The following is a 14,273-nucleotide window of genomic DNA, read 5'->3' on the forward strand; positions in this document are numbered from 1 at the left end:
GTTACTACTGGACCAATAAATGCACAACACTCTCGGAGAGTACAGTACAATACATAATTAAGAATCACTCAAAACTTTAAAACGACAAATAAAGAAAAAACAACCGGTAGACATCACACAGCATAAAATAGGTAAAATTTTAGAATCCGCAAGATCAATTGGATGGAGGAGGTGAAAGTGTAGGCAAGGTTGGAATAGTTGGAATGTTTGGAAGTGAAGGCATGTTGGGAATAGGATTCATAGCAGGCATTGGTGGCAGAGTCATCTTCGGAACAGAGGGCAATGTAGGCAAAGAAGGCAATGGTGTTGCTGTTGGAAGTGTTGGCAATGGTGGCAATGTGGCTGCTGTTGGCAAGTTTGGAATAGTGGGCAACTGTGGCATTGTTGGCTGAGGCAATGATGGGATTGTAGGCAAGTTTGGAAGTTGCAGTAGGCTGCGAGCAGCATGTGTTGTAGTGATGCTTGATAAGGACAATAATGCTATGATCAAGAAAAGGATTGAGCAGTTGCAACTGGAAGAAGCCATTGTGTCAATTTGATATATTGCTTTGTTTAAAGAAATAGAGTAAATAATAGAAGTTGGAATTCTGTTTAATTGAGTGCGTTTGATCAATTACTAAAGGGTAACTATATATAGGGAAAGTTGTTGAAAAACTAGCACGATTGTATGTGATGTTTGGGTGTGGAAACATGAGACTCTCTATTGTTAGTTCACCTTCCTAAATGTTGATTTGAGGATGCACAAACTTTTTAAGTCAATAATATTCTGGAAGTAGTTATACATAGTTGAAGTTCGGATCAACCATATTTAATATAAAATGGCACAAAGTATTTTTTTATTCATATACAAAATATTATATACTATATTGGTTTGAATTGTGTAACAGGGACAACCAAATTGCAAGTAGTACACCACTTCAATAGATCATGCCGGCCTGATTAATTTAAGAAATCATAAATTGCAACACACTGCTCATTTTAGGCGATTTGGAGTCTGTCGCCCAAATTCATGAAAGTGGCGTGGACATTAGCACACGAAAAATTAAAAATTATCCTGAATTCATGTTGTAAGCCCTAAAATGCCTAAAAACGAGGAACAATCGTGGTGAAATAATGACTATTGTTCATTAGGTCGTTTTTTATCGGCCCACAAAATTTTAAAGCCCATCACCCGAATTCATGAAGACGGCGTAGACATTAGCATACGAAAAATTGGAAATCGTCTTGTATTTCTGTTTTATGACCCTAAAATACTAAAAAATGAGGAATGGTCATGGTGAAACAACAACTATTATTCATTAGGTCGTTTCTAAGACTCACAAAATTTTAGGCGATTCAAAGCCTATTGCCCGAATTCATGAAGATGGCGTGACATTAGCATACGAAAAATTAGAAATCGTGTTCACTCCACTCTGACGACTATATGCTGCAGCTTTGCTCCCAAAATCCGTGCTTTCATTACAATTTTTGTCATAGTGAAAGAAGATTTGGTCAGTACTTCATCAAAGAAGTAAATGACAGAGAAAGATTGTCGGAAAGAGAGAATTAACAACATAACGCAAGGAAAAGACCAAAGTCAGATTTAATATATGTCAGAACTTAACACTAGTTCCATAATTCTCATTGTTCTTTTTTCTCAATCTAGTTTCCTTAAATGAAATGGTCAATAAGTGTTCTGAAAACCTGAATACATAACCCTGCCAAAAGAAGCTAGGGGTGAATTTTACATGGACATACTTCAACTCTCTTTGAATGAGACATGTACAGAATGCATTCAATTTGGAGAGACATATGGACAGATTATATCTTTCTGATGTTCCTTGACTATACAAACTTTTGTACAGGGAGCCGAGAGGGACAAATAACTGATGGAGCCTGTTGTAGGTTAAGGGGGCTATATAGCTGCAATTGGAGGTGGTCTCACACTTGATAATCCTTGGTTGTAGACCGGTCTAGCATAATCGCCCAAGGATCTCCCAGGCATAGGAGCTATATTTCCGAACTGGTCTGCAGCCAAAGGTTGATTTTGAGCAATTCTCCGACCCCTCTCTTCTTCGTAGATAATCTGTGCATCTCTAATAGCTGCTTCCTCAGCATCCCATGCAGCTTGTTATCTTCGTTGGGCTGCTTCTCTCGCAGTCGAATCTACATTATCCTCACCGTTTCCAGCCATAAATTCTTTGGTTGAGGATTGTCCAACCTTTTCTGATGTCTCAGTGAGATTTCTTTCCTTCCTCAACTGTCGCAGATGTTTTTCAAATTCTGGCTCGTATGGTAGCACTTCCTTCGCAGAAGTTCGAGTCATGAACCAATATTAACATGTAACTTGTAACTTGCGCACAACCAAAGAACACCAAACGTAAAAAGAGAAAATAGAAATAAAAAGAAAAATTCCTGAATTAGCACTACAAACTATTTCAAACATTATTAATTGCCAATCCCCGACAACGGCGCCAAAATTTGATGAGCTCGAAACGCACACTTAAATTATGCTCGCTAATCAAATATAGTATAGTATAATATTGTATCCATGGGAATTGGATTTAAACAGTATTCTCGTAGTTTCTAGTTTGGTTGCTATCCAAGATGATCAACAATTGAGATCTATATGATTTCTAACTAAAATTAACTAAAAGTCTAAAGCTATTGACTAATGACAATCGAAACAAAGATAAGCAAGGAAGTTATCAATTGGAGAAAATAGGATTTGATAGGATAGATGCAAGATAATTGGTTGGAATCTAACTCTAGATAATTCACTTTTAGTATTCAACTGAGTCTCTTCAATTATTAGTTCAAATGTTCAGCAAAAACTCCTCTCTCGATTAAGTCTTAACCTCACGAGATGAACCAATTTAAGCACGTAAAGATATGCAAGAATATGTAGTGGATTGGTCTTTAGGAAAACTTCTTTTGATTATTCTCCTATCTAGGTTTAATCAATAATTCAACTAGCCTCTTTTGAGTAGTAAGAAGAATTAATGAACTCAACAAACAATATAATGCAAAGATATCACAAGTTATGGCCCTCTCGATTACATGAACAAGTGAATATAGATGCAACAACTAAATCATCCAAAAAAACTTCAATACATAAAATTAAAGTAATAATCCACAAACAATCATTAATACACCAAATACATCAAACCCTAAAGGGGAACTACTCCATAGATGTGGAGTAATTCATCACAAATAAAATTAAAGTATAGGAAAACATAAATTCGACCCAATCTCGGGTATTGAGTGAGGAAGAAATGATGAAATCCTTGTGCTCGTGTTCTTCCAACTCCTCCTTAGCCTCCTTAGGTCGAATATGTGTCAAAAGTTCAGAAAATAACGTTTTTCCATGTATTTATACCGAGTAGGGTCGGGCCCAGACGAAATCACATTTTCCTAGCCGAAATAGGAAAATAACTCTATAAACATTGCACAGGCGCGCCGCATGGGGTGACGCGCCATCTGAGGCATTAGTGGAAAAATCAGGAGAGCTAATTTCTTACAGGCAGTAGTGGATTGCACAAGCGTGGCACCCCACGCGCCGCCCCACGTGTCATGGCAGTGGGGAATTCTCAGAGTACGGACCAAACTTTAATTTTTGACGTCCGGACTTGGTCCTCGACCCCTGAACACGATCCCTGCTTGATTATTTGGGCTTATACTCAGACTTCAAAGTTCCAAATCACTTAAATTCATTCCATAACATCTACATAGCTCGGAATCACTCTTACAAGGCATAAAACACACAATAAGTGCAAAACACTATCAATTAAAGCTCAAATACAAATAAAGTGCAGTGAATTAGGGCGCAATAAGCGACTAAAATATGCAATTATAGCCTACCATCAACACCCCACACTTAAACCATTGCTCGTCCTCGAGCAATCAAACTACACTTCAAATAAACATGACCTTTTTCAATAACTCTCATAACTCATCACACTACAAATATTTAAAACAGATTAAACACAATACTGTAACATCATCGCCTCTCACTTACTCTAACACAGAGGTCAAGCATTACCTTTCCTTCATGAATCAGGTGCCCTCACACAACAATAAAGAGTAGTTCCACACACAATAAAATTTAAGAACAATCAGAAACTCAAGCTAGAAAGAATTCACTCACTCTTAGAAACAACATTCATATGCCACAAAAGACATACCATAGGCTTGCCCGTAGTGTATTACTCTACTAAATGAGCTCATTCAATCAAGGATGAAGTAGGACTTTCATTGGTTGTAATGTAGGTTGCGGGATGAGTAGGATACATTTAGATATAAGAGTGGGTACACCTCCCTAAGTATTTTAATACATACCATTAGCTATTCAAAACCCCACATTTATGCCAAACCACAACTACACCTTCACATCAATATACATTAACTCCCTACTTCTTTAAGCACAATTACATCAAGATTCATCACTATCAAAGAATATTTTTCACAATCATACACTTTTTTTTTTTTCCTTTCTTTTTCAATTCAAGTGGATCTTTCTTTTTCTAAGAAATGCACCTTTCTATTTATTTCAATAGTTCCACTCAAAAGCCAAACCAACCACCCCACACTTCAACTTTTACAAAGTTCATAACAAATTTTAAGTGCTCACAAGAGGTACAAGGTTTAAATAGATGGTCAATTCAAATAAATGGGTAAGGCTTGTAATATGGTTGCCAAAGAAACATGATTATAGGTTCAAAGGAGTTAACTAAGATACATAACAATTAGGTGGGTAAAAGCGTATAACTGGCTCAATAAAGAAATGCCTATATCATTTCCATGACTGAATAAACTACTATTTCGCTTTGCAAACACACGGGGCAAGTTCTAGACATCAAATGCAATGCACAAAATACACAACGCCTAACACACACATGACACATAACTCACTCAGGATAGGACTATCACGACACTCTAGTCAAAGCAATTAAGCAAAGTTAAGATCATACAATTTAAGGTACTTATCCACGAGTCAAAAACTAAGCCTAAGCGTCACAACTAAAGCACTCACTATTCTCAAGGTATAATAAAGTCATAAGATACTGCCTTCAATTCAAACCACAACACAAGATTTTCCTCTCCTAAAAAAAATAAAAACTAACTACACCCGGTTCAAACAAAACCCTTGGAAAAGAACCGCGGTACAAAGAAAAGCCAAGGAGAAATTATTACACTACCTATAATTTTTCTTTTTCATTCGACTTTAATCCCTCAAGAAACCTGTCGAATGATATCCATTGTTCGGAAAAATCAAAAAAATTTAAAATTTTTATGTTTTTTCTATTTTTTTTCTATCTCTAACTACTAAAACTAACAAAACAAAAAAAAAAACCTAAAACTAATATACATACATACATACAACATATCCCCCACCCCTACACTTTAAGTTGTGGCATGTCCCCATGACACACAATTAAAAAGCACAAGATAGAGGAAACTTCCCTGAATATCTAGTCGGGGTCTGAGTCGAAGTCAGGCTCACTACTAGAAATCTGGTAAAAACTGACCAACTTTGGTCGGTAATGGCTAATAACCGTCCAAAACGCGACCATTTACGTGTGGGCGGTATTTTAGGGGTCGGAAAGCCATATCGACTAAAGTTGGTCGCAAATTACCGACCAACTTTGGTCGGTCAATTAAATTCAAAAACAAATATTGCAAAAAAAAACCGACCAACTTTGGTCGGTTTTTTTTCGACCAAAATTGGTCAGTATTTTAATTATGTAATCAAAAGATTCACCATCTGGGAATCAAATCGAGGTCTGACCATTGGTGTATTTTGTTTTAAGACTGTCTTTTATTTGATTTATACTCTTTAATTGTATTTTCGCACGAAAATAACTGACCAAAGTTTGTCGGTTTTATTAAAAAATAAAATTACTGACCAAAGTTGGTCGGTTTTTTAAAATGACCGGCCGAATTAACCGACTAACTTTGGTCGGTTTTTTTAATATTAATTTTTATTTATTTTAATTGAAAAATCGATCAAAGTTGGTCGGTTTCTTGAAAAATAAATTTCTCGGGACTCAAAAATAGTTTCTCGTATTTTTATGCCAAAGAAAACCGACCAAAGTTGGTCGATTTCGTAAAAAAAAAAAAATTGAAACACCGACCAACTTTGGTCGGTTTTTTGGCCGGTTTTTTGACCGACCAATGTTGGTCGGTCGACCTTGGTCGGTTTTTGCCGAATTTCTAGTAGTGGCTCCATTCCCCCCGCCTGAACTAATGCACACATCCATGCAGATAGCTTCTTCTCAGCCTTTTTGGGGTACACCCCACACTTGTCTTTCTCGCTCAATGCAGCCTTCTCTTTTGAGCCCTTTCCACTCAACACTTGCAGCTGGTTTTCCTTTTTGCACCTCCTTTTCTACATCCATCTTGAAAATCACAGTTTCCTCACCCACTCTAAGCATGAGTTTTCTCTCGTGTATATCTAATATCGCTCTGCCCATTGCTAAGAATGGTCTTCCTAAGATGAGGGGGGCCTCCTTGTTTTCCTCTATTTTCAGCACTATAAAATCCACAGGAAATATGAACTTATCCACCTGAACTAACACACCTTCCACTATCCCCCTCGGGTATCAGAGTTGTTTGGTCTGTCAGCTGCAAAGATATTAGTGCAGACCTTATCTCTCTGATCTCTTTCTCTAGTTTCTTGTAAATAGATAGAGGCATTAGATTAATTGAGGCACCATAATCATATAAAGACTTATCAAAACTTAATAGAGCTTAAAGAGCAAGGTATAGTAAAACTCCCTGGATCTCCACACTTTTGTGGGAGTTTATTTTACAATATTACACTGCAATGCTCTGTGAGCTTGACCACTGAGATCTCCTTTATCTTCCTCTTATTTGTAAGGATCTCCTTCAAAATTTGGCGTAAGTAGGCATTTGTGAGAGAACTTCTATGAATGGTAAGTTTACATGAACCTTTTTCAGCATATCCAGAAATCTCTCAAACTGCTTGTCCAGCTTTTCTCTATATAGCTTTTGAGGGAAAGGTAGCGTCGGCATATGCTTGCTCTCCTCATGTTCCTCCCTTCTCGATTTTTCTTCCTTCTTCTTTTTCTCAACTTTCATTTGGCCCTTCTTATTTTTATCAACATCATTCTTCAGTTGCTCCCCACTTTCTTTTTCAAGTATCACATCTTTTTGAATCGGGGTGGGGTCTTTCAACACTTTCCCACTTTTCAAGGATATAACATTCGCTGTTTCTTTGGGATTTCTTTCAATATCAGCAGGAAGAGTGCCATGAACCCTCTCAGATAATATTGTTTCAATATGTCCCACTTGCTTCTCTAAATTACGTATTGTTGTCCCTTGTAGTTCAAATATTTCATGTGTTTTCACAATGAAGGCCTTCATGAGATCTTCTAGACCATGTTGATTGAGCTATTGAGGCTGAAACTGCTGCCTTGGCTGATTCATAAAACCAGGAGCTCTTTGTCCCAGAAATCTGGGGTTGTTTTGTTGCCATGTATTTGCGGTACCCCCAGGTGAACTCCATGAAAAATCAGGGTGCTTTTGACCCATTGCATTAAAGTTGTAATTTTCCACAGCTTTTACTTCCTCAATTGAGGCTTGACATCATGAGTAGGGTGTCTTCTTCCGCATATATCACGTGCTGCATGCGGCTCACTTTGTATTGCAGCCAAGGTCAGCTTCCTTATTTCTTTAGCCATAGCATCAAGCTGTACCATCACAGATGTATTAGCATTAACTTGGTGAACACCAGTTGATCTTCTTCTTTCAACACTCTCAGAGGGCCACTGATTTGCATCTTCAGACAACTCATCAAGAATTGTGACTATCTTCTCTGGAGTCTTCTTCATCAAAGGGCCTCCAGCTGCATTGCTCAATGTTCTACGTGAGGCCGGTGTCAATCCATTCCAAAAGTCCTGGAGTTGCATCCAGAGTTCAATTCCACTATTTTGAAACTTTCTAACAATCTCCTTAAACCTCTCCCATGCTTCAAAAATAGTTTCAGTCTCTTTCTGGCAGAAGTTATGAATTTCTCTTCTAAACTTTCCCGTTTTAGCTGAGGAGAAATATTTATCAAGGAATTTTCTGGTCGTCTCCTCCCATGTTCTAATCGATCCCGTGGGCAAGCTTCGAAGCCACTCCTTTACATCATCTTTAAGAGAAAAGGGGAATGCCCTTAAATACACTGCATCTTGTGACACACCATTGTATTGAAAAGTGTTCATAATCTCCTCAAAGTCCATTAGATGTGTATTTAAATCTTCGTTTGGCTTCCCACTGAAGACAAGGCAGTTCTAAAGGGTTTAAAGCAACGCTTTCTTCAACTTAAAATTGTTAGCTGCAATTGGAGGTGGTCTCACACTTGATAATCTTTGGTTGTATACCGGTCTAGCATAATCGCCCAAGGATCTCCTAGGCATGGGAGCTATATTTTCGAACTAATCTGCAGCCAAAAGTTGATTTTGAGCAATTCTTCGACCCGTCTCTTCTTCGTAGATAATCTGTGCATTTCTAGTAGCTGCTTCCTCAGCATGCCGTGTAGCTTATTCTCTTTGTTGGGCTACTTCTCTCGCAACCAAATATATATTATCTTCACCATTTCTAGCCATAAGTTCTTTTCTTGAGGATTGCCCAACCTTTTTTGATATCTAGGTGAGATTTATTTCTTTCCTCAGCTGTCGCAGCAGTTTTTCACTTTCTGGCTCGTATGGTAGCACTTCCTTCGCAGAAGTTTGAGTCATGCACCAATCTTAACCTGTAACATGCGCACATCCAAAAAACACCAAACGTAAAAAGAGAAAATAGAAATAAAAAGAAATTCCTTAATTACCACTATAAATTATTTCAAACACTATTGATTGTCAATCCTCGGTAATGGCGCAAAAATTTGACTAGCTCGAAACACATACTTAAATTATGCTCGCTAATCAAATATAATATAGTATAATATCGTATCCACATGAATTGGATTTAAATAATATTCTCGTAATTTCTGGCTTGGTTGCTATCCAACATGATCAACATTTGAGATTTATATGATTTCTAACTAAAATTAACTAAGAGTCTAAAGCTATTGACTAATGACAATCGAAACAAAGATAAGCAATGAAGTTATCAATGGGAGAAAATAGGGGTTGATAGTATAGGTGCAAGATAATTGGTTGGGATCTAACTCTAGATAATTCACTTCTTATATTCAAATGAGTCTCTCGAATTCACTCAATTATTAGTTCAAACATTAAGCAAAAATTCCTCTCTCGATTAAGTCTTAACCTCACAAGATGAACCAATTTAAGCACATGAAGATATGCAAGATTGCGTAGTGGATTGGTCTTTAGGAAAACCTCTTTCGATTATTCTCCTAACTAGGTTTAAACAATAATTCAACTAACCTCTTTCGATTACTAAAAAGAATTAATGAACTCAACAAACAATATAATGCAAAGATATCACAAGTTATACCTCTCTCGATTACATGAACAAGTGAATATAAATGCAACAATCCAAAAATGCTTCAATACATAAAACTAGAGTTATAATCCACAAACAATCATCAATACATCAAATCCATCAAACCCTAAAGGGGAACTACTCCATATATATGGAATAATTTATCACAAATAAAATTAAAGTATAGGAATACATAAATTCGATCCAAACTCGGGTCTTGAGTAAGGAATGAACAATGAAATCATTGTGCTTGTATTCTTCCAACTCCACTTTAGCCTCCTTAGGTCGAATATCTGTCAAAAATTCAGAAAATAATATTTTTTCATGTATTTATACCAAGTAGGGTCGGGCTCAGATGAAATCATCTTTTCCTAGCAGAAATAGGAAAATAACTCTGTAAAAATTGCACAGGCGCGCCGCATGGGGCGACGCGCCATGCAGAGCATTAGTGAGGAAATCCTGAGAGCTAGTTTCTGACAGGAAGCAAAGGATTGCACAAGCGTGGCACCCCACACGCCGCGACACTGGAGAATTCTCAGAGTACGGACCAAACTTCGAGTTTTGACGTCCAGACTTGATCTTCGACCCCTGAACACGATCCTGGCTTGATCCATTGGGCGTTTACTCAGACTTCAAAGCTCCAAATCACTCGAATTCATTCCACAACATCTACATAGCTACAAGGCATAAAACACACAATAAGTGCAAAACACTATCAATTAAACATCAAATACAAGTAAAGTGCAATGAATTAGGGTGCAATAAGTGACTAAAATACGTAATTATACAATCATCGTCCTCTACACCTTCTTATGAAGGGCCATGTCCTATAAATATGTAAAAAAGAACTGCAAAAAGAGAAGGTGAACTAGTTAAATGTACTAGTTGAAAATGGATAACGTATAACTCTTACATGTTATCAATGACATGATTGTCGCTATAAACTAACGGACTAACAAGGCTTTCGACAAAGGTTTCTTCCTGAAAACTACCTTTAATTTCAGGAATCTATAGCTGTCTTGTTGAATCATCCTTTAGATTGTATATCATGAAAAATAATTTAAACAAGAGTAAAATTTCACCCTTATTTGACACACAAAATGGTTGATAATGCACATAAGGATAATTGATGGTCAACATCTTTGTCCAAGATGCTTTAACTCCATAATAATCCTCCTTCATAACCCACACATCGAAATGAGCTCCCTTATTATAAGTACAAAGGACGAAAAGATTACTTCTTAATACTCCCAACTTCAAACTAAATAATTTGCATTGTTGTCCATAATTTGGTTGCTCTACCTTTCCCCATATCTCATATGTTAAATCAAGAGAAATAATGTTGCAGTCCTTATACTGACCAACCTTTTCAGTTGCAGATGAGCACCAATAAAGCTTTCCATTGACAAACTTGGCCGAACAATCCATCAGAAACCCCTGATAATCCTTTACTGTTCTCCAACAATCCTTCTTCAGACTGTAAATCCTTATCTTACTATACTGAGGATAATCACAAATGACGTTGATTACATCCACTTTATAATCTTCATGCAACTCATCATATCCACAACCATATCTAAAGTGATTAGAGAAACGCCACATTTGGTGTAATTCCTGACTTACTCAATTTCGTCGACTTCCTAATTGATGGGTTCCAAATATACAAATCAGCTTCTGAATTTGTTGGAAATTTATTCTCTGTGGCCAGACAAATCAATCCATTGGCAGAACCAACATACCAAACAGAAGAAAAAACGGAGTTTTTCATGGGATAATCAATGTCAAATGCCTCAGTCATGGGGCTGTAAACTAAGAAATGTCTATAACAGACCTTGAGATGGGAATGAAACCATAACAAAACCTTATGCTGGTTGTAATCTAATTTGTACTAATAACTGACGATGAATGGAGATGGGATTTTATAAATTTATGTAACGGCTCGACTAATCGTTGTGAGCAGTTGTATCCGGTTAGGCAGTTTGAGGTCAGGAGTAATTTCACATAGTGTATTATGACTTGCATGCATCATCGGCTCGGAATTTTGAGTGGTTCGGAAATGAGTTTCAGGAGCGACTCTCATTTGAGAAGCTCGAAGTTGAAAGAATCAACCAAGGTTTGACTTTAGAGTATTTCACCTCGAATCGGAGTTTCGATGGTTCCAGTAGGGTCGGATGGTAATTTTGGACTTGGGTGTATACCCGAATATGTATTTGGATATTTCTATAGGGTTTTGACATCATTTGGCGGAAGTTGGCAAGTTAAAGGTTTAGCATTTTCCTAAGTTTGACCATGGTTTGAATTTAAGTCTATCGGATTAGAATTTTGATTTCGGGACTTAGAATAGGTCTGTTTCATCATATGGAACGTGCCTGCAAATTTTGGTGTTATTTGGAGTTGATTTGATATGGTTCGGATGCTTGGTTTCGATTCTAGAAGTTTTTGAAGTCCATTGTGATTTTCATGCGTTTTGGCGTTCGAGTCGTGCTTCTAGAGATTATTTTGATGTTTTGACCACGCGAGCAAATTCGTGTTATATTTTTGTACTGGTGTGGGCATTTGGTTTAGAGTCTCTGGGGCTCGGGTGAGTTTTAGATTAGCTTCGGAATGTTTTGTTAAAAATTGTCTGTGCTGGTACTGGTGCCATCGCAATTGCGATGAGTAGGTCGCAAATGCGACCACCGCATTTGCGAGTACTTTCTCGCATTTGAGAACTAGGGGAGGATTGGGCTTCAATCGCAAATGCGATACCGGAGTCGCATTCGCGACTCTGGGTTGTTCGCTTTTGCGATGACATTGTTCGGTTTTGCGGCTATTGTTGCTTCACATTTGCTAAGATATGATCGCAAATGCGATCTTCGTATGGTCTGTCAGGGGTCGCTTTTGTGATGCTTTGTCCGAATTTGCGAACCCCATGTCACAAATGCGAGATCTGCAGCTGGTTTTTAGCTAAGCATTTTGGGATTTAGCTTCATTTTGAACCCTAGCCTCGATGTGAGGCGACTTTGTGGAGGGGTTTTCATACCAAAGTATTGGGTAAGTAATTTAATAAACTTTCAATTATATTTTATGATTATACATTAGATTTAACATCAAATTCATGAGAATCTAAGGAAAATTTTGGGGATTTTGCCAAAGTTTTGAAAAAATAAAAATTTGGGAAATGAGAGTCGAATTGCACTCGGATTTGTAAACAAAATACATATATGGACTCGTGGGGCTATGGGTAGTCAAGACCTACCCTTGGACCCGGAATTTGACCGGGCGGGCCCGGGGTTGACTTTTATTGACTGTTTGGAAATTATATAAAGATCATATCTTTGTTAATTGAAATTATTTTTTCATGCATTGTTTGATGAATTTAAGTCGTATTTGGCTAGATTGAGCCGAGCAGAGGTGAATTTGTAAAGAAAAAGCTAATTTGAGTAATTGATTTGGCTGAATTGAGGTAAGTATCTTGCCTAACTTTGTGGGGGGGGGGAAGAACCACCCCTTAGGATTTGAGATGATTGTGTTATTCGTATTATGTGAAAGCCGTGTACGCGAGGTGACGAATGGGTACACAACCTATATATGGTATTTGACCGGTTTTGAGTATCTAAACACTTCCTATGCCTTTAATTGAAGTGTCGTAACTTGTGATATCTTTCATTATTAATTTACTCTTACATGCTATACTTGACGTTGTTAGCACTTGTTCTTCCTCTTTCTTGTTATTTTGCACTTATATATTTTAGTTGAAGTTGTTGCCTTCCTCATTGTCTTGTTCCCTCTTAATTGTTACGTTCCTTCCATGACTCCGTGCTTATCTCCTATTTATCTTAATTGTTGTAATTGCACACCTTAGTTCTCACGCGCTTCACTTGTCCTGTTTTTTTTGTAATATTTGTTGTGTTCCTCGATTTTTATGTGGTTCCTTTATTGTCGTGTGCTCATACCCTATGATAGTATAAATTCTTGTAAATTGAGAATTGTATTGTTGCGGTTAATTTAAATTTCTTGTGGATCGGGTTGCGCGTCGCAATAGGTGGAATAAAAGAGGATTTATATTGATACGGTTGGATCGGGTTGCGCACCGCAACAGGTGAAATAAGGGAGGATTATAATATTGACTCTAATTATATGGTGGGATCGGGTTGCACGCCGCAACATATATGTACTTATTATTATTGATATTTATATGGTGGAATAAGGGAAGATCGTGTTTGTACGGTGGGATCAGGTTGCGCGCCGCAACAAATTATGTGTGTTGTATTCATTGTTGTATTGTGTTAGCTTCTATATTTATCATGTGAGATGCTGAGGACTGATATCTCTGAGTTTACTGATTTAGAGGATTGAGTTGGTTTCACTAGTTTACTGCTTTACCGTCATTTCCTGTTTTCCTTTCCTATTACTATTATTTTGGTAAACTGATTTTTAAGATGAATTTACTACGCTGAGTTATTATCCCATACCATGTAGAGTTGTTGGTAATACAACGGTTTTAAATAAAGAAATTATTAACATGCTTATCTTATGTGACTCTTACGTTAAAACTCGTCTTTTCCTCTGGTATTTTACTATTCTTAATAGTTGTCATATTTAATTTTAATTGATTTTTCAACTTAAACTCCTCACCCTATTTGATGGTTTTATCTTACTTACAGATTGTTGTTATGTTTTTATTTAACAAACTCTAAATTTAATTCAGTAGCTATCTGATGCTTTATTTTAATTGAAAATGCTATTTTCTTCACCCAAATGATTTCTAAAATAATTTTATTTTTTCAATTGATTTCCTACTTTATACCAGGTTGTTATTATGCCTTGTTGTATAAGATTAAATCTCCTGAATATTTTAA

General features: G+C 37.0%; 1 non-coding gene across 1 annotated transcript; it reads left to right on the top strand.

Moving 5' to 3' along the window:
- The first annotated feature begins 7,920 nt into the window (after positions 1–7,920).
- On the top strand, positions 7,921–8,027 carry LOC142177823 (small nucleolar RNA R71). The gene has a single exon (XR_012706371.1). It is a non-coding gene; the product is annotated as a small nucleolar RNA R71 (small nucleolar RNA).
- The last annotated feature ends 6,246 nt before the right edge of the window (positions 8,028–14,273 follow it).

Source organism: Nicotiana tabacum, chromosome 23, assembly GCF_000715075.1.
Source record: "Nicotiana tabacum cultivar K326 chromosome 23, ASM71507v2, whole genome shotgun sequence".
Lineage (NCBI taxonomy): Eukaryota > Viridiplantae > Streptophyta > Magnoliopsida > Solanales > Solanaceae > Nicotiana > Nicotiana tabacum.